The 18,932-nt window shown below is 59.0% G+C and overlaps 1 protein-coding gene across 1 annotated transcript in view; it reads right to left on the bottom strand.

Annotated features, from left to right (window-relative positions):
• Positions 1–11,935, bottom strand: part of NCOR2 (nuclear receptor corepressor 2) — a 212,555-nt gene extending 200,620 nt beyond the window's left edge. Inside the window, 1 exon segment of the mRNA XM_053901929.1 lies at positions 11,811–11,935. The gene's annotated coding sequence lies outside the window, so the exon portion shown is untranslated.
• Positions 11,936–18,932: the final 6,997 nt, after the last annotated feature.

Raw genomic sequence — 18,932 nt, 5'->3', positions numbered from 1 at the left:
GGGACCTGACGGTCCAGAGAAGGACCAGATGAGCCCCACCCCCTAACAACATTAACAATATTACCGTGAAAACACCAAGGTGAAAGAGGGCAGGCTGAAATGGCTCTTCCCTGCTTGAAAGCCTTGCGTGTCTCTCTCCTGCCGGGAAATCCGAGGAGTTATACGGAGGCCCAGAGAGGCGGTGCAAAACCCACACGGGAACCAGCAGCCGAGATGGGTCTCAAATGCCCAGTGCCCACCCCACGGCCCGTGTCCCAGTCCAGGATCCTCGGGGCAGCCCCGTCTCCTCAAGTCCCCCCACACCCAGCTAGACAGGTCCCGCGTCCCCTCCCCAGATTCCCCGGATATCCTCCCCCCACTAGCCCCCCCCCCCACCTCCAAGGCAAAACCCATCCGCAGCCCCCTTCAAAGTCAAAGCACCCACCCTGCCCTCCGCCCCTCCCAGGCCACCATTCCTGACACACCCTGAAGACACTCTTTACAGCACAGGAAGCACAGAGGCGTCCCGAACACACGGCCAGGGGGCTCAGGGGCACAGAGAGGGCAACGAGGGCCCAAAGGTCACACAGCAGACCTGCAGCACAAGGCTCGGGGTGCACACACGCCTCCGCCCTGGTGTGCCCAACGGGAGAGGGATGGTTCTGTGGCAAGGGGGCAGTGCTGGGCCCAGGAGCCACGGGATGCAGCTTCCTGCCCACTGCTGTGCTGCGGCTGCCATTTATAGTCCACACGGCTGGGCTCAGCTTCCTGCACGGCAGAGCCGGCCACGGCCCAGAGCCTGCGAGGGTGACCCCGAGGGGGGACAGGGCGGGCGGGGGGCAGAGAGGGGAGCAGAGACGCCCAGGGCTCCGTACACGGTGGCCCCAGCCACCCCCCACAGACCCACAGTCCAAGGGAAAGGGAGGCCCAGGGAGAGGCCGGCCCCCCCCCGTGACGACCGCCCACCGAGGAAGGCACTTACGAGCTGTGTGCCTGAACCAAAGACACGGCCACCCTGTGCCTCAGTTTCCCCATCATGAAACGGGGGAAGAACGGTTCTGGCCACGTGGAGTTAGTATGGGGGTTTAAATGATCTACCGTAACATGGGCGCTCAGTGAGCACGCCCGTCTCGCCAGCCAGCTCAGGGCCTTTTTCCCAAGCACCCCGGCCCGGCCCAGCCCTGCCCAGAGACCAGACACAGACGGTGGGGAGGGAGCTGACATGCACACTTGTCCACAACAGGTCATCAGAGGTCACCCCCAACACCCTAACTCACCCCACTCCCCCATGAGGCAGGAAATACAGCTACCCCCATTTTATAGATGCAGAAACTGAGGCACCAGGGCGAAAGAAGAACTCTGCTCAAGAAAACGAGGAGGAGTCTTCAGGTCCTGGGTTTCCTGGAGTTAATGAGTCTCTCTCCTCACTCACCAGACAGCAGCTATGTCCCAAAGGCCCCAGAATCCCCTAAAGGCTGCCTGTGCCTAGTTTGCGCCCCTGCAGAGCTCCCTTCCTGGGGAGGGGGCGTGGCAGGGCGCACGAGCCAGAAAGGAACCACCTCAGGCCACAGTAGTACCCAGAGGCCGCCTACTCATGGAACACAGGCTTTAGGTGCCCCAGGCACCCGGGGTCGTCTGGCTGTGATGTCCCAACCTTGCTCCAAAAACATGGCACAGAGAATATCCATTCAGCAAACCGAAAATGCCAACAGCACACGTGCTGAGCTGGCCGAGGTCTTTCTCTGCGCTCTCACCAAGAGAAGGCAGCAAGCCCTCGCAAGGATGACCTCGCTCAACCCTCAGCAGCTTCCAGGGACAAGTCACCGGACTGTGCCCATTTTATGGGTGGGGAAACTGAGGCTTGACTCCTTATTATCCCAAACCCCAGGCACCTAGCTCTGCTCTGCAGAACTCACAGTTCTGCAGATATCAGCAGGGCGGTTCCCTCCAGAGACAAGGGGCAGAGCGGGGGCGGCTCCATGAATCTCCCAGCCCATATCCTCAGCCCTCTAGGCTCAGAGACCCATCACTCCAATCTCTGCCCCGTCTTCACGAGGCCTGCTCCTCTCTCCCATCAGGACTCCTGGGCGGCTCAGTCGGTTAAGCATCCGACGCTTGATCTCGGCTCAGGTCGTGATCTCACAGTTCGTGGGTTCAAGCCCTACATCAGGCTCTGAGCTGACCGTGTGGAGCCTGCTTGGGATCTTCTCTCTCCCTCTCTCTCTGCCCCGCCCCCATGCGCTCCTGTGTGTGTGTGTGTGTGTGTGTGTGTGCGCGCGTGTGTGTGGGTCTCACTAAAAAAATGACACCCATCATGTTAGATTTGGGGCCCACCCGTCTCCCGCATGGCCTCATCCTACGTTATTACACCTGCAACAACCCTATTTCCACACGAGGCCCCATCCTGAAGTTCTGGCGGAACATGACTTTGGGGGACACCATTCGACCCAGTACGATGGCCTCGATGGGGTGCAGGGAGCAGAGACGGGGAAAGTGAAAATACCTGAAACCGTTCCGTAGGAGAGAGGGAGGGCCGGGGGCGGGTGAAAGTGGGCAGCTGCCCGCCCCCTGCTTACACGCCCCCCGACACCGGGTCACAGGAACCACCCACGAGCCACCCGCACAGCCACTGCCCACCAGAACCCCACCAGGTGAGCCTGGCCCCAGGCCTCGGGACCCTGAAGGGGGGCCCCTGATTCCTGCCGGGCCCGGCTCCAGGCCAGCGGCCCGGGGGACAAGCCACGTGGAGCGCTGGGGTAGTGTGTCCCCGGCTCCCCACCTAGGCCGGCAGGCTTGCCTCCTCGTTAGCCTAACGAGCAGGGCCCGTGCCAGGCGGTTGCCATGGCCACCGAGTCACCACCGCGGCACCGGGCGATGCTCCCAGAGGGTCCGCGGCGGGCACAGGGGTTCAGCGTGAGGACAAGCAGGGGCCTCCAGGGCAAACCCTCTCCGTGGGGCCCGCTGCGCCCCCTCCGGCCTGGCCTCCAGGCCTTGACTGCCAGCGTCTCCCAGAGAGGCCCCCGGGGCCACAAAGAAAAATCCACACCCCCCCCAAATCCACACCCCTCCCCCGCAAGCCCTCCAGCCCTGCCTGGCCAGAGCGCCCCCACCACCACCACCACGAAGCACACAGCGATGCTGGAGGCCCGCCCGGGGGAGGTCAGAGGTCCGCAGGCGCCTGGGCAGACAGGCCTCCAAGGCAGTGAAACGTGCTGGGAAGTCCTTCTGGGCTCTGAGTAAGGTCAGGGCACAGTACCGCTGGGGCCCCCCTGCAGCTGCGTGCCGAGCGGGTGGCAGGACGGCCGCCGGGGGACCAGGGAGGAAGCTGCTACCAACGTGACGGGTGGGCCGCCAAACGAGAGGGCAGCCTGGGAGACCCCGGGGTCTCTGGCCCATGCCCCACACCCCAGGAGGAGGGTCTGAGTGAGGAAGGACCTGGGCCCAGTTTGGGACACCTTGGGTCTGAGGCCCCTTAGGGACATCTATGAGCCACTGGCAGGAAGCCGCGGATCCACCTGCCTGGTCGCGGGCTCCCTGGGTGCACGAGCCGTGGACAGGAGGGAGAGGGCAGGCCTCGGCCTCAGATGGCCCCTCAGCCCCCACTCTGCTTTACCACGTTCGGTGACGATTGTGTGTCATTCGTCACCCCATTTCGCTGGTGGGTAAACTGAGGAGCTGTGCGCAGAGGCTCCGTTTCTCGTCCAAGTAACATCACATAGCCAGCAAGAGGCACACGGGGGGACTCAGAGCCGTGGGCCAATCCCGGGAGATGGGAGGCAGAGAGGCTCAGCCACGGGACCCACAGGAGGGACTGAGCCCCCGGGAGCCTCCGACCCTCCCGGTCCCCGCCCCCCCGGCACATGCACACACACGCAGGCGCCTGGCCTCCGGTCTCACCTAATCCCTACAACCCACCCTCCAGTTTACTCTTTCCCCCACTCCTTTCCCCAGCACAAAGAAACATCCCAGGGTCAGCAGGAGAAAGCAGGGGCGTCCGAAAGGGTCAGCAGGGCCAGGAGGCTGGAACCGATGCCCTAGGGGACGGGACGGCCACACCAACATTCTGAGACCCCTGGGCCCCGGGGCGCCAGATCCGGAAGAGACAGAAGCCACACTCGACCCGGGGGTTGTGAGCAGGATACCTGCTCCGCTCCGGGGCCTTCCCTGGGGCCTCCAGCGAGGACCCCTATTGTCACCTTCCCAAATCCAACCTAACATGCACATCCGAAGATCCCGGTTATCGCCCAGGGTCTGATCTTAGTTAAGACACTCCACAGGGCCAGGCCTTGGTCTCCTCTTGGGACCGTGAGTCAGGAGGCTGCAGGGGTGTAAGCTCCCCAGGTGGGGGACCCAGCACCCCCCAGACACACACGGGGGCCCAGGCATGAAAGTATCTCGTAGAGAGTTTTCCTTCTCTTCACGCCCCCTGCCTGCCCCAGCGTGCCCCTCAAGAGCTGAGACAACTTTCAGGAATGCGTGTGGTTGAGATGATATCACAGAGCAAGGTCAGGGCAGACAGCAAAAGCAGGCTGAAACTACTAAACTCAGGATGAGGTGGGTAAAACAAAATACAGACCAGACCAGACTGCCGAACGCAGGCTGCAAATCTGGCTCCGAGTTTTCCTGACGGCCAAAGCAAAGAGGGAAACAAGATGGGGAGTAAGTGGCTTTCCCAAAATTGTGAAAACGATACGGCACCACACAAAAGGAGCTCCAGCAACCAGCCAGCACTGCCACGGCCACGATTACAGTCTCAGGCATCACCTACATCAGTCCAGGCTGCCCGCTGCCTTAACGGCCCCTCTTTCCTGCCGAGTCCTACAACCGCAAATTATGACCATGAGTATCAGCATCCCTTGGCCGGTGACCCAGGCCAACAGGAGGGTTTTAGGGTTTTAGGGCCTGCATGCTGTGACTCTTAAACTCCTCCCTGGGCCCCAGTTTCAAAACAGTCAAAACCCCAGAAGGTCAAGGCTGACGTTAAAAAGAACAAAGTAGCTCTCTACCAGGGGTGAGGCTTGCACGCCTTCAGGCCTCTGTCACAAAGCCTGGACTTTTCCTTTGCAGCCTGAAAACAGCCTCAGACGACACATCAATGAACGGGCATGGCGGGTTCCAATAAAACTTTATTATGGACACGGAAATTCGGATTTCTTACATTTCTACAGGTCACAAAATATTATCCTCTTTTTATTTTTTTTTTTTCCGCCATTAAAAAACGCAAACACCTTCTTAGCTGGCACACCATAGAAAGACAGGAGGCGGGCTCGCTTTGGCCTGCGGGCCTCCGGAATAAGCTCCAAGATATGTTATAATTTAGGGGGAAAAAAGCAAAATGCGAATAGGGTGTGAGAAATGCGAACAGGGTTCATTTAAGGCAGGCAGAGGGCCAGACTCTCTGAGGGGAAACTCTACCTGTCTGCCTGCCTCAGGGGACAGAAGCTGTGAACTGTTTTAACTGTTTCTCTTAATAAAAAAATACTTTCTTTTTTTTAAAAGATTTTATTGTTAAAAGTAACCTCTACAGCCAAAGTCCTCTACAGCCAAAGTGGGGCTCGAACTCACAACCATGAGACCAAGAGTCCTGTGCTCCCCGGACTGAGCCAGCCAGGTGCCCCAAAATTACTTTTTTTTTTTAATGTTTGTTTGTTTGTTTGTTTGGAGAGAAAGCACACAGGGGAGGGGGAGAGGGAGAGGGAGAGGGAGAGGGAGAGGGAGAGGGAGAGGGAGAGGAGAGGAGAGGAGAGGGAGAGGGAGAGAGAGAGAGAGAGAGAGAGAGAGAGAATCCCAAGCAGCCTCTGAGCTGCGGAGCCCAAACTCTCAAACCGTGAGATCAGGACCTGGGCCAAGGTGAACAGTCAGAAGTTCAGCGGACTGAGCCACCCAGGCGCTCCCCCAAAATTACCTTTTATAAAGCGCAAAGTGGGTGGCAAAGAGTCTTGAGTGCCTCACTTTTTAGTTTCCCATATTTTTCAACTGACAACATCATGCGCCCCCGAAGCTCTTCCAGTTGTTACAGAATGCGTTAATTCTTCGAAAAAAATACGGGACCGGGAACGCTTAGGGACAGCAGGCCTCTGTGTCTCTGCACCGGTGAAAACAAAGGGGGCCGGACCATCCCGTCCGCGAGCCCGGCCAGGTCTGAGGCCCAAGCCGCCCCGCTCAGCACTCAGGAGGGAGGACTGCACCCTGATCTGCACAGACCTGCAGCTGGCTCGTGGGCTCGAGAAGGGGCAGCCAGGGAAGGAAGTGGGGGCAGGGGCACCAGGCTCACTGCCTGTCGGCCCAGAAGAAGAGGTCTGAAAACTGGCGTTGGGCCCGGAGTCCACAGAGAAGGCAAGACACCGAAACCACGCAGCCCAAAGGGCCCCGCGGCAACGGGCCACACGAGGCTGTTGATTAAAATTAGGTAAAAAGTGGAATATTCCATTCCTCGCGTACAGTCACTTCAAGGGCTCGGTGCCGCGTGCGGCTACAGCTATGGTGTCGGGACAGGGCAGGTCTAGAACGAGCCCCCCATTTCAGAAAGGTTGACTGGCCAGAGCCGCCCCCCAGGCCGGTAGGGACAGGAAGGGGACGGCGAGACCAGGAGCACGGGCGGGGAGAGGACGGAGGGGAGGTGGAGGGGCTGGGGTCGGCACTGGGGTCAGCCCCGGGCTGTCCGGGAAACAGGGCCGAAGAAGGGGGGCTGGGTGCCCCAAGATCTGACAGTGCCACGCTGGCACCAGCCAGAGAGACAAGATACGCGGACAAGGGAAAAATCCGATGCTGAGAGCCAAGCCCTGCTCCCAGCGCGGACTCTGACTCGATCATCCAGCCCCGAGCCGTCCGATTAGGCAGCCATCAGCCACAGCCACATGTGCCTATTTAAATTTAAGTTAATTAAAATGAAATAAAATTACCCGTTCGGTCGAGCGCTCCCCACATTTCAGGAGCTCAAGGGCCACATGTGCCCGCTGGCTACAGGCCGTGCGGGCCTAGAACACTCTCCTCCATGGCAGGAAGTTGGCTGGACAGTGTGGTTCCACACTATCCTCAGCCGTGGGCAGTTATTTCCTACCCCAATGCCTTTCGGGATAAGGAAACTGAGGCCAGAAGGCCAGAGACTTCACTCAAGTTATTAGGTGACGGAAGCAGGATTCGAACCCACGTCTGACTTCAAAGGAGCCCTTTCTGGAACTTGCCCCCCACCCCGTGAAGAGGAAGCCCAGCCCTCCCCCAGGGGACCCCCCCCGCCCCGATCCCCTGTGCCAGCCCTCCCCACCCCCCAACTCTCCAGGCTGCCCAAGCCCTCCAAAACCACCCTGGCACTGGGTGATCACAGGCAGAATGGAAAACCTCAACCTTCGGGGGCAGAGCACATCTGTCAATCACATCAACCGGTCAACCCAAGTCTCTGGAAAGCCAGCCTCAGGGCTCTACAGGGAAGCATTCACACTCCAGCAGGGTGAGCCAACGTAGCTATAGGTCTTGTGACACCATCGGGTCCTCGCAGCACTAAAGTCAGAAGTATCACCACCACCACCACCACCACCACCGTCATCGTGCCCATTTTACAGATGAGCAAACTGAGGCCCAGCGAAGTTAAGCGACTTGCCCAGAGTCAGGCGGCTGAAAATCCGCAGAGCCGAACATCAAACCCAATGCTCACGCTTCCTGCCCCTCAGTCCTCTCCACTCCCCCAACCGGCAGTGAGCGATGTGCCCATTTTACAGACCAGAGCACCCAAACTCTGAGAGCCAGGACCAGCCCCTGGGCACACTGCTCGCACACGGCTGAGTCGGGATTTGAACTCACCCGAACCTGCAGCGCTAAACCGGCTGCCGCAGTGAGGCATCGAGGACCAAAGGCGGCCGGTCTGTTCTCTACTGTTCGCTGAAGAGGATTCTTTACGGATCTATGAACCCAAAGAGCCTTCCTCCCAGGGCTTGCCTGAGCCCAAACAATGAACAATGATGACGGTTTTGGTCACTGTAAGCAAAAGTCACGCACCTGTGTGACCTTGGGCTGGCCTGGCCCCTCTGGCCTGTGCCTTCATCTGCAGCAAGGGGGAAAGTTGCCTTCCACACCCAGACCTCTCCAAGCCTCCTGCCACGAAAAGACCCCAGCCACCAGCCGGCGTGCGCCAGCCTGCGGAAACTCCAGGCCACCGCCCTCCTCTGCTGCCACTTTCTGAAGCCCCGTTATCCGCCCTGCTAAATAATTCAAAGCCATGTTTTCGTTTCGAAATAAACAGCCGCCAAAGCGAATGCCAAATTTGCATGAATGTTTAAGTTAAAATGAGACTTCAAAGAAATGCCAGGCCTGCCCCAGGCACTCCCCCCCCCAAATCTTGGGGAGAACAAGTTACTCAAGTCTCCGGCCCCCCTGGGGCAAAGATCTATAGGTGCCGCTCCAATAAGTAACAGAATTTCTTTCTTGCTAACATGGGCGCCAGCTCCACACCTCGGGTCTGCAGCACGCCCTTGCATGATGGTGAGTAATCAATCCCGGGTCTTAATCCTCGGTTCCACATCCAAAAGCGTGTGACCTTGGGCAAGTCACCAAACCTCTCTGTGCCTCAATTTCACCACCTATAAAATGGGATACTAACAGCACTGACCTCACCGGGGGGGTCACCCAGAGGGAATGAGCGGCTTCCGGTCGAGCAGAGCCTGGCACGCTGTGCTGGCTGCTTTGTTACTGTGTTAAAATACAGCTTCTCCAAGAGCAGGAGCCCACTTGACCGGGATAAAATCCCTTCCGGGCCCCCAAGGATCCTCAAAGGATGCCAGCTGACCTTTCCTAAGCACCTCGTGCGTCCCTGGGGAACACACACACACACACACACACACACACACACCCACACCCACTCGTGGGTCAAGGCTTCTAAGATGACAGCCCTCCCCAGCTCCCCTCCTGGCACCTTCCCCTGGGCGCCTGGGGCAGGAATTACCAGCTCCAGCAAGCTGTTCCCTTCAGAGGTGTCACCTGGGGAGGCTGCTGTTGGCGTCTGAGACATGAAAAGGAAACAGAGGAGGAGGGAAAAACAGACACAAATAAAAGCTCTCAACCCTCTCTTGTTCAGAGGCGGTGAGGGCCATGGGGGGGTTTCATTCAGAGGGCTGAACGAAGGAGAGACCCCAGCTCTCCTGCCTGGAGCGTTTCTGCTTCTCAGAGACAGGAGCCCCTGAGGCTGGGTCATGTGTAGGTGGGATCCCCCCCCCCAAATCTCAAAGTGAACCACCAAGCTCACCCACGGGCCTCAGGTGGGGGGTGGGAACACAGAACACAGAACATGTGCCTGAATGGCAAGGCACTGGGGGAGGGGGGGGCAGGACTCCTGGGGCGGCTTTCCAGCGTGCCAGCAGGTCTACCAGCCTGGCCAACCCCCCACCCCCACGCCTGGAGAACAATCACGCCCTCCCGGCTCGGGGCTTTCATGCAGCTAAATGCGTGTTTGCAGAGCTCTCAAAAATCTTTAGGAGGTGGTACGAGCATTATTAATTGGGGGAAAAGAACGGATTATGCCAAATAAATCCTTCCCACGTGGCCGAACCCTGGCCGGGGGAGGGAGGGGGCGCGCGCAGCCCCACGAGGGGTCTCCATCCCTCACGGGGACCTGACAGCCACATTACCATTTACATGGATTTATCAATAGTATCGATCCCGGAGCAAGCATAAATAGCTCGGTGGGAAGAGGCCAGGGCTGGGGCCCCGCTGGGCTCCCGCCCCCACGTCTGGGCACCGCAGACTCCCCGGGCACCCGGCGGCAGCGGCGGTAAATTTCCAAGCAGGGACCAGGCGGGCGGGGAAGCCAGACAGCGCCGGGGACGCCCTCGCGGCTCCGCGCCTGCTCCGGGACCTGCGCGCGCCCCACCGCCGGCTGGGTCTGTGCATCCGCTCAATGGGTTGAAGGCACCACCTGGCTTTCCCCATCCGCACCGGGCGAAACACGGAGGGCAGGGGTGGAAAGAAGGCGCCCTCCCTCCACCAGATCCCCCCTTCCCCAGCCAAAGGCAAGTCGGTCCGTCTCTCAAAATTTCCAGACCGTCGGATTAAAGGCCAAGTTTCAGAACCTGGTAACAACAACAACAACAACAACAACAACAACAAAACAGTGGTCACAGTAACATACACACAAATACCTTCTTTGTATGACCTCTCTCAGTTCTCACAACCACCCCAGGAGCTTGGGACTATTACTACCCCACTTTGCGGATGAGAAGCCTGAGGCACAGAGAGGTCAAGTAATTTGTTCCGGGTCATGCTGCCAGTAAACTGACAAAAGAAAGATTCGAACCCAAGGAGTTGAGTTGTAGAGTCGGCAATGAAAGGCTCGGCCGGCTATCCCAGCTCACTTCTCTTCCTTTCTGGTTGCTTCCCCCAACCCAGCAAAAAAAAAAAAAAAAAAAAAAAAAAAAAAACAGACCACCCACGACGAGACACACAACAATGCCCTGGGACGCCCTCCCAGCTCACGCCTGGCCCTGAGAGCCCCTTATATCAAAGCAGCCGCGAGGACCCAGATCTGGTTTAAAAAGGGCAAAGTCAAGGCCACCGATAACACATCCCAACGTGCCCAGAACTCCCCCATCCAGCCCACAGGGATCCTCTCCCCCTCCCCCGCCCTCCCTCACACATCCTTCCTCCAAATCTGCAAAAGGGAAAAAAAATAATCATAATAAAACCAGTTCTCACCAACGGGGGGGGGGGGGGGGGGGGGGGGCGGGGAGGAAGGGAGGAGGCTGAGCCGACAGAACAGATCCGCCTCCGCTGCCTGCACCAGACCCTTGGAGAGCCGGAGCGCGCGACAGGCGGCGGGAGGACACTAGCTTCCAAAAAAATAAAGCTACAATGTAAAAATAACGCCGGGCGCCCCACGCTAATTGGGCCCGGGCGACGGCAGCTCACAGGTACAGCCTGTCTCTCCCTCCCTCCCTCCCTCCCGCCTTGCCCTCTCTCTCTCCCTCCCTCGGGCTTTTTCCTGCAAGCGCCCGGGGTGAGGTAGGCGCGCCCCACGAGTACCCCCCCTCCCCCGCTCCGCAGGTCTCTGGGGATGCACCCCCAGCACTAGGGCCTGGGGCCTCCGGGTCCAGCCCAAGTGGGATCAGCTCTGAATTCCAACTTCCCAAACTAGTGGCATCCCAAGTATCCGCACAGCCCGGGGGAGGGACCAGGAGGCGGCCCAATGAGGCGTCACCAGCCGCGGGAGGCAGGCCCAGACAGCAGGAACACCGGCCCGCGGGGGAGGGGGGACCGAGGGGCGCCTCTCCCGGGGGGACCCCCCCACCCGGTGCCCTCCGCTCCCTCGCTCAGGAGCGACCCCCGCCGGCCCCCGCCCCCAGCTGGCGGGAACCCGCCACGCGCCCTTCCACGGCAACCAGGCCGGGGAGCACCGGGTGCCATCTCCAGGGGCTCCCCAAACCCGCGCTGCCTGCTGGAAAATAAGACGCAGTGTCACCACCCCCCCCCCCCAGCCTGGGGCTACTTGGGCAGGAGGCAGGCGCATGGCGGCCATGCCCACAGGTCTGGGGCGCACCGTGGGGGGCTGCCCTGCGCATTTGCAGGGCGTCCCCCCGCCCGTCCACCCCCACGCCACTTCCCTCCTTCCCGCCCCCTCGCAGGGTAGCTGGAGTTCCCCTAAGTTCCCCAGCGCCCCCACGCACGCGGGCCGCAGTGTCTATGGGGCGCCTCTCTCGCCAGCAGGCCACCCCCCGAGAGCGCCAACTCAGGAGTGCAGGGGCCCCGCCAACTCCGCCGCGTGCGCCGCCCGATCTTCCCCTGATCCCCCGGAAGCGCGACCCGCGCCTCCCCCCGGCCCTCCGCGGGGACCCCCGGCCCCAACTCACCTCGCTGAGGCGGCGGCGGCGGCGCCCGGGCTCGGGGCGCGCTCGGGCCGCCCGGGCGCTCAGGCAAGTGGCGGTGCCGAACGGGCTGGGGGCGCGCAGCAGGCCCGGCCTCCGGCCGGGGCGCGATCCTCCCGCCGCCGCCTCCTAGGGCGCCTGCCCAGGGTCCCCGGCCCGCAACTTGGAGCGCATCTCGGGGCGCACGGCGCGGGCGCACGGCTCGGGCGGGGCGCGGGCGGACGCGGGGCTCCGGTGCGGCCCGGCCTGCCCGCGGCTCCGCTCCCCGGCGGCGGCGGCGGCGGCGGCGGCGGCGGCGGCGGCGGCGGCGGCGGTAGCGGCGGTGGCGGCGGCGGCGGCGGCGGCGGCGGGAGGGGGAGGAGGGGGCGGGGCGGGAGCCCGGGAGGCGGTGGCTCGGCCTCCCCGCTCCCGGCTCCCCGCCCGCACCGACGCGCCCCGGCCCGGCCCCCTCGGGCTCCTTAAAGGGCCCGCGTCGCCTCCCCTGGCCCTGAGCGCACCCACTCGCGCGCGCACTCGTTGCCACACTTACGCGCGCGCGCGCGCGCGCGCACACACACACACCCTTACACTTGGGCGCGACGCCGTTTCTTTTTAGCAGCATCCCGGAGGAGGAAGGGGGGGGAAGCGCCTCCCCATCCCGCCCCCTCCTCCTCCTCCGGTGGGGCTTCGCGCCATCCCTCTCCACCCTAGCCCCAGATACTTAACTGGAATCGCGTTTCAGTTATTAAATTATAACTCAAGAGTGGCGGGTGGATAGGGAGGGGGCGGGCGGGGAGGGCCACACACAGATGCGCAAGGACCCGCGTGGTGGAGCTCACTCTGGGGGCTGCAGCACACAGTAGGGAGCTTAACCCTCACCAGCAGACCGCGGGGCAGCAGATGTGGCCCAGGCGAACTCGGCGCACCGCACACGTGTGCGTAGCCCGGCCATAGGCTCAAATGTCAGATCACCCGCAGATAAACACGGGACACACACACACACACAAGTTCCATAGACGGGCAGGCACGCACACTAGAACGTCCAGTTCATGAGGTCGGGACTTCTGGCTGTTTACACACACAGTAGGGACTCAATAACGTGTTGCTGAGTGAACGCCCATTTGGGGACATCCGAGGACACAAATGCACAGACTAGATGCTGCAAGCCTGTGGTCGGATACACACACACACACCCAGGAGCACACCCTCCTCACAAGCCCAGACCGCACAAGCGTGCAGGGTCACAGACAAGCACACACGTGGACGCTCGGAGACAGGCACAGCTCCAACAAGACCCCCCCCTCCGCCGTCCTGACGATTGTGCGCCCCCGTTTACCCCCTCCCAGGTGGCCCTCCCAAGCTAGGGGAGATCTTTTCAAACAGCAGAGGGCAGTGGGAGCCCCAGGCCTGGAGCCTCCCTCCTCCTCTCCTTTCCCCTAAGATGCTGGAGAGTTTGAATTTTTGTTTTCAGTTCAGCTTTCCTTTTTTGGAGCGACGTCTCAGCAGATTCAGTTCTGCCATCTGCCAACATCTGAGAACCCCCCGGGGGAGTGGGGGATGGCTGCGGTGGGGAGGCGGCCGCGGGCGGTTTCCAGGGGCCCGGGCGCGTCTCCTGCCAGCAGGCAAGGGTTGCCTGACTCCCTGGTAGCAGTTTGTCCTTCTCTGCCCCCTCTGGCTGCTAGTTTTCCTTTTATTGGGGGCGGGGGGGGGGGGCGGGGGGGGCGGAGCACCTGGGGCTGACAAAATCTGGGGAAAAGGGAAGTGCATAAAGAGGAACAGTTCAGAGTTTGGAACCAGAGGGGGACGTGGGTCACCGGCCCCCGCCCTCCCCGTCCTGGCCCCACCGGCTCCCACTGCTGCCAGCCAGACCGTGGGAATCCACAGGCAAAAAGCCAGACCTGCAGAGGAAAGGCCTAGCCCTCCCGAGGGGCCTGGGGAAGGGAGGGCAGGGAGGGCACCGAGGCAACTGGGAAGCCCTCCTCAGCCACCCTCCCTGCCCCCCAGTGTCACCTGGGAACGCTCCCGAGATTTGCATCTCAATGAGATCTGCTCCGGGATTTGGCAACGGAGGCGAGGGTTTGGGGTATCTTTGGGGGTTCCTCCTCCCAGCTTCTGCCTCCCGACGGTTGCCCCCCGGTGGGGGGGGGCTTCGGCTGAGGCTGTGGCATAGGAGGGGGTCAGGCAGGTAGGGGGACTGTCAGCCTTGTAACGTCCCGGGGATCACTTGGAAACCCCTCAAAGGCAGCCTATAGTAGAGACTCAAAGGTCAGTGTCCTGGGACCAACCGTGTTACAGATGGAAAAACCGAGGCCAGGAGAAGGGAGATGTTTTTCTGAATGGGGTTTGTTCTCTTTCTTGCCGTCTCCGGTCGCTCTGTTATTCCCATCCTCATGGGCTACAGGGAATAATATTCGTACATGTCCGCAGGATCTCACCATTTCCTCCCCTCCCTTCAGATGGGGGGCTCCTAGGATTGACCCCACGGATGGGGAAACTGAGACCCAGAGAGATTAAGAACCTAGCTGCCGGACTCACTCAGCTAGGGGTTCCAGATGGGCGTTCCAGGCCCTGGCTCTGAAGAGATGCGCTAGACGGGGTCTCAGCTGCGCCCCTGCCCACCCAGAGTCCCCCACAGATCAGCCCCCAGCACCCTGGGTGGCTATTCTGCAGCGACTGGGCTCTGAGAGCAGCCCCGGGGATCCTCGTGTAACTCATGGGAGCAGCAGCTTTGAAAAATTGCCCGAGAAAATTCCTACCCTGGCCCCCAAACAGCCTCCCAGGAGGGCCCTTAGACGCCTGAGGACATTGGGCCTGAAGGGGAGTTAATAATGATGCTGGCTAAGAACTTGCCAGACATCTCATTGTCGTGAAGGAAAGACTCTCAATATACCCATTTTATAAGTGAGGAGACTAAGATCAAGGGAAGTCGCTCAAGGACATTGGGCAGCACTCAGTACCTGAGTCCTGACCAGATGGGAACAGGGTGAGATGTCCCACACATCCAGGGGGCTTTGTCATCCAAGGGCCAAATTCTGCCTCTAGGCTCGGTTCCCCCTCTCCTTCGAATCCTTCAACCCGCCCCTCCTAAATAATTAGCAAACTGGTCAGACTCATTCCTGCCTCAGGACCTTTGCATTTGCTGTTCCTCTGCCTGCGATAGCCATCTTCTATCTTCTGGTCCCAGCTCAAGGTCACCTCCTTAGAGAGGTTCTCCCTGATCCTCTGTGAAAACCGCCAAGGCACTAGCCCTCACCCTCTACATTTTCTTCACCATTTATCACCACCTAAAATTATTCTGGGCGTTTGTCACTTATATACTGTCTTTTGTCACCAGAATGTCAGCTCCATGAGAGCAGAGACCTCATCTGTCTAGCCCACTGCTCTATCACCAGCACACGACAGACAGCAGTTAAAAAGTGGTGACAGTGAGGCCAGCAAGTGAATAATGAATGCGTGCAACCTGGAGGGTGCTGGCTGCGGATCAGGCTTGGCCTTGTCGGATCTGGACCCAGGCGGGAACGGCCGGTCCCTGCATCCCTATTTTCTGGCACTTGTCCCTCTGGCATATTTCAGAGCCGAGCCTTCACCTCTCTCCATCATCTCAACCTCTAGGCAAGTGGGGGGATGTGCCAACACCACGCCAGGAGATGCCCATTCAGGCTAACATTCCCTATGGGCAACCGTGATGTCGGGTCAAGCTTCCCGACCCCCTAAAAATGCCCCCCCTGGGCCGGCCTGGAGAAGAACCCAGGCTGGGGGCATGAGGATCTGAGCCCCCTTGACCCCAGCCACCCCCGAAAACCCTGGCCATCAGAGCACGTGCAGAGGAATGCCCTCGCTCTCTGGGCCTCTTATCGGTGACAACCCAAAAGACGCCCTGATGAACATCCCCGGGGCGAGCCTTGCGCACAGCACAACCATGGGCGCATGGGAAATCTCACGTGGAGTTTTCAGACTTTGGACATGCTCTCACCCAGGGGTTGCAGGGGCACCTGGGTGGCTCGGTCGGTTAAGCGCCCGACTCCTGATGGCAGCTCAGCCCATGTTCTCATAGTTGTGAGATCGAGCCCCTCCTCGGGCTCACTCAGCATGGAGCCTGCTTGGGATCCTTTCTCTCCCCCTCTCTCTCTCTCTGCCCCTCCCCCGCTCGCTCTCCCTCTCGCTCTGTCAACATAAAGATTAAAAAAATTGGGGGGGGCGGGGCGCCTGGGTGGTTCCGTCAGTTAAGCGTCCGACTTCGGCTCAGGTCAGGTCATGCTCTCACGGTTCGTGAGTTCGAGCCCCGCGTCGGGCTCTGGGCTGACGGCTCGGAGCCTGGAGCCCGCTTCGGATTCCGTGTCTCCTTCTCTCTCTGCCCCTCCCCAACTTGTGCTCTGTCTCTCTATGTCTCTCAAAAAATAAATAAATGTAAAAAAAATTTTTTTTTTTAATTTTTCAGCGTAGGCAGGAGGAGGGAGGCTGCTTTCAATAAATGCATCCTAGCTCTGTTCACTTAATACATAGTTAGTGAGTGCCTACCGAGGGCTGGGCATCGTAGGATAGCACAGACAAGGAGATCAAGCCCACCCCTCAGGACCGGGCATCGAGTGAGGGAGTTAACATTCCAAATATGAAATGGCATCACGCCTGTGTGCTAAAATCCCTTTAAAGGGTAAGAAAAACACCCTGGTGTTCAAAGAACGGTTGCATTTCAGAACACAGAGGATTTTGAAGGGTCAGGAACTCCCCAGATGCCCATCTTTCCAGAATAAAGGAGTCTGGAGGTGCCTTCCAATCTCCCAGTCGGGCAAAAGCATCCCTGAGGACGCCACTCAGAGCAACCCCCCCTGCCCCCTCCCCCCGCCACCCCACGCCCCTTGCTGCCAGAAACTGCCATCTCACCCAGCTTCCTCTGATGTCTGCACCTTTATTTACGACGCCGCGTGCATTTCAGAGAGAAGGAAGCAGAGGACGAGATCAAGCCCCTGTCTGATAGGCCTGATCGTCTCTGAAGATAAACATCTCCCAGGGCTGCATTTCTCTGGCGTGTGCCTCTGCCCCTGGGCATGTGAGTCTGCTCTCAGGCGCCAGCCGGATGGGACCAGAGAAGTACAGCATCAAAGGGAAACATCCAGCGGGGATCACGGTCCCTGCAGCCAGAGGCTGGGGTCGCCTGAGCGGACGTCAGTGGGGCTGGCTGCGTGCTCCCGGGCATCTGTCCAAGGCAGCAGTCAGGCAGCTGTGGACAAGCATGAGAACAGACTGTTCGTTCTGATGGGGGAGGAGCTCCAAGATACATTGTTTAGCACAGAAGCGGGTGCAGATGGGGGTATGCAGCCTAGTACCTTCGGTGCAAAAAAAAAAGGGAGGCGAAGTAAATGTGCATATATGTGCTTGTCCGGGAGGCAAGGCAAATGTTCACACGCACGCTTGTCCTTGCGTGCATACTTCAGAAGGGTCATCACTAAGGCAGGAGTACCCGCTGTGTGCCAAGACACCACGCTTGGTGGAAGGAATTCGAATTCGGCAGCGACCAAGATAAGCCTGGAGCTGACGTTCCAAGGAGGGGGGGGGGGTGGTGCATAAGGAAAACGACATGAGAATCTTGTACGATGTATTAGAAGGTGGTGAGCGCTCTGAGAAAAAACAGGGAAAGGAAGACTGCGCACAGGGTAGGGAGGTCAGGGCTGTCCTCGTGCCGGAATGTGACCAATGAGGGAGGGAACCACGCAGTATCTGGGGCGGAGGGCACAACCCGTGCAAAGGCCCTGCCGTGGGAACGCTCTTGGCCTACTCGAGGAACAAGAAGGAGGCCAGTCTGAGGAGGACGGACATAGTGGGAGGTGAGGAGGGCGGGGTGCCCTTGGAGCTTGAAGGAGGGTCAGGACTCTTGAGAGATGCTACCAGGGGGTGCCTCTGGGCGGAGGGGGTGCCTGGGAGCTGAGGTTGAGGTTGGGGGTGGGCGACTTGCTTTGACCATGTCCCATGGGGACGGTTTAAAGTTGCAAATGAAAGTTTTCTTTCTTTCTTTCTTTCTTTCTTTCTTTCTTTCTTTCTTTCTTTCTTTTCTCTTTTTCTTTCTTTCTCTTTTTCTCCCTTCCTTCCTTCTGTTCTTTCCTTCTTTTTCTTTCCTTCCTTCCTTCCTTTCTCTTTTTCTTTCTCTTTTTCTTCCTTCCTTCCTTCTATTCATTCTTTATTTCTTTCTTTCCTTCCTTCCTTTCTCTTTTTCTTTCTCTTTTTCTTCCTTCCTTCCTTCTATTCATTCTTTATTTCTTTCTTTCCTTCCTTCCTTTCTCTTTTTCTTTCTCTTTTTCTTCCTTCCTTCCTTCTGTTCATTCTTTCTTTCCTTCCTTCCTTTCTCTTTTTCTTTCCTTCCATCTTTCTTTCTTTCTTTTTTCTTTCCTTCCTTCCTTCCTTTCTCTTTTTCTTTCTTTCTTTTTCTCCCTTCCTTCCTTCTGTTCTTTCCTTCTTTTTCTTTCTTTCCTTCCTTCCTTTCTCTTTTTCTTTCTCTTTTTCTTCCTTCCTTCCTTCTGTTCATTCTTTCTTTCCTTCCTTCCTTTCTCTTTTTCTTTCTGTTTTTCTCCCTTCCTTCCTTTCCTTCCTTCCGTTCTTTCTTTCTTCCTTCTTTCCTTCCTTTCTCTCTTTCTTTCTCTCTTTCTTTCTTTCTTTCTTTCTTCCTTTTTCTTTCTTTCAAGCGTGGACATCTGGTTTTGCACATCCCTGTGAGTGCTTCTGGTTTTTTTTCTGGAGATTCAAGGTCTCCTTTCCAGCATCTTTGCACCATATTTGCTGTGTCTCAGCCTCCTGGAGAATGTCAGGAATTAGCCCCTGGGTGGCCTGACCTCCCAGTAAGGCCTGGGAAGCCGACAAAGGCCCCAGGAAGTACGAGTGGCTAGGGAGAATCTGGCCACTCCACCTGCTTCTGAAAGCAGGCCTGGCCTGACCCGTCCTGCCGATGGACCCGAAGCTCGGCGCCCCTGATCGAGACGAGATCAGAGCCCAGAGGCCTGTGCGCGGTCTTGCAGCTGAGCACGTGCGTCCCTCCTGGGTCCCTGCTGCCTTCTGCCCAACAGAGTCGATCGGAATTCTCATTTAAACAATCTCAGCCTTTCTGGGGTGCCGGGCTGGCTCTGTCCATAGAGCCTGTGA

The sequence above is a fragment of the Panthera pardus genome, unplaced genomic scaffold, assembly GCF_024362965.1.
Source record: "Panthera pardus isolate Hobbes unplaced genomic scaffold, ASM2436296v1 HiC_scaffold_15, whole genome shotgun sequence".
Taxonomy (NCBI): Eukaryota; Metazoa; Chordata; class Mammalia; order Carnivora; family Felidae; genus Panthera; species Panthera pardus.
This window is presented reverse-complemented; position numbering and strand designations above follow the sequence as displayed.